The sequence below is a fragment of the Echinops telfairi genome, unplaced genomic scaffold (assembly GCF_000313985.2).
Source record: "Echinops telfairi isolate 266 unplaced genomic scaffold, ASM31398v2 ScPeMD7_7469;HRSCAF=8507_1, whole genome shotgun sequence".
NCBI classification, from domain to species: domain Eukaryota; kingdom Metazoa; phylum Chordata; class Mammalia; order Afrosoricida; family Tenrecidae; genus Echinops; species Echinops telfairi.
In genome coordinates, this window is record NW_022111373.1 from 21,876,972 (window position 1) to 21,878,625 (window position 1,654).

Sequence of the window (1,654 nt, forward strand, 5' to 3'; positions counted from 1 at the left end):
TGAACCAAAAATTTGAAAGGGCAGGTTGAACAGTTAGTAAAGTATCATAATAAAAGGTGGAAGGCCCTGGAGTTAGAAAGAGAAAAAGGAAGACATGCACAGTATATTAGGCAGTAGGAGCTGAAGCATTCTAGCTTCAGTGAATTGTAATATGGGCATGAGTGTGTGTATGAGCAAAATATAGAAAGATGCATGAAAAACCAAAAGACGATGGAAGGAATACAGAGTCACTGTACAAAAAAAGGAGTTTACATTAAACAATTTCAATAGGTAGTATAAGATCAAGAAGTGATAGCGAAGGAAGAAGTCTAAGCTGTACTGAAGGCATTAGCCAAATTAAGACTTTAGGAACTGATGGAATTCCCATTAAAATGTTTCAAGGTCATGAAGCACAGCAAGCACTTACTATCTATACCATGCAATTTGAAAGAGAACTCTCTGGTCAGCTAACTGGAAGAAATCCATATTTTTTTTCCCATCCCAAAGAAAGGTGACCTCACAGAATGTGGAAATTATAGAACAATATTGCATACAAATTAAAGTTTTTTGAAGATCATTCAACAAAGGTAGCAGCAGTATATCTACAGCGAGTTGCTGTAGATTCAGATTCGTTTCAGAAGAGTATGTGGAATGACGACATCAATGCTGGATCTTAGCTTAAAGCAGAGAATACCAGAAAGTTGTTTAGATAATAACAAACAATGGGTTGTAATGAGCTAAATGAGAATTCCAGAACACTTCATTGATCTCATGCAGAATATGTACATAAGCCAAAATGCAGTCAATCAAACAGAACCAGGAAATACTTCATGGAGTAAGACATGAAAGGTATGTACCAAGGTTCTATACTTTAATCAAACTTGTGTACTGAACAAAGAATCTGAACAGCTCCACTATATGAAGGAGAATGTGGCATCAAGAAAAGAGGAAGGGTTAGTAACTATCTGAAATACGCAGGTGGCACAACCTTGCCTACTTGAGAGTGAGGAGGACATGAAGCTAGCGCTGATGAAGATAAAAGACTGAAACCTTCAATAAGAATCCCATCTCAATGTAAAGAAAACCTAAAGCTTCACAACTAGACCACAGATAACAGATGAATGGAGAAAAGGTGAAAGTTGTCAAGGGTTTTACCATTTTTGGATCCACAATCAGTACTCATGAAAGCAACAGGCAAGTGATAAACTGATGTATTGCAGTGGAAACATTCATAGTTCGATACCCCATTGAAGTGTTGAAATGCAACACTTGAGGACTTAAGTGGCCTTGATGCAAGTCATAGAATTATCTAGCGGTAGCCTCCCTTTGCTCCCCTCCTTATGTTGAGTATTATCACACACGTGAAAGTATGTGAGCCACTCCTTCCTAATTTTATTTCCCCCATTTTTAATGTTTCAATGATTACTTCCAATTCTTTGTCAAACCATTACTCTGAGTGCTGTATGCAATATGAATGTTCATCTAATACGATGTTTTTTGGTCCATTGCTGTTCTGGGTAGAATATCAAGTGTGTTCCTTCTCTGAGAAAATATAACTTTAGTTGCCCAAATTGGTACAGTAGCTTTTGTTATAATCCCTCAATGTTATTTTGGCATCTGCAACTCTTACAGAATCTTCAAAGCTCTGCCCAGAGTAAGTGTGCATTCTGATGAT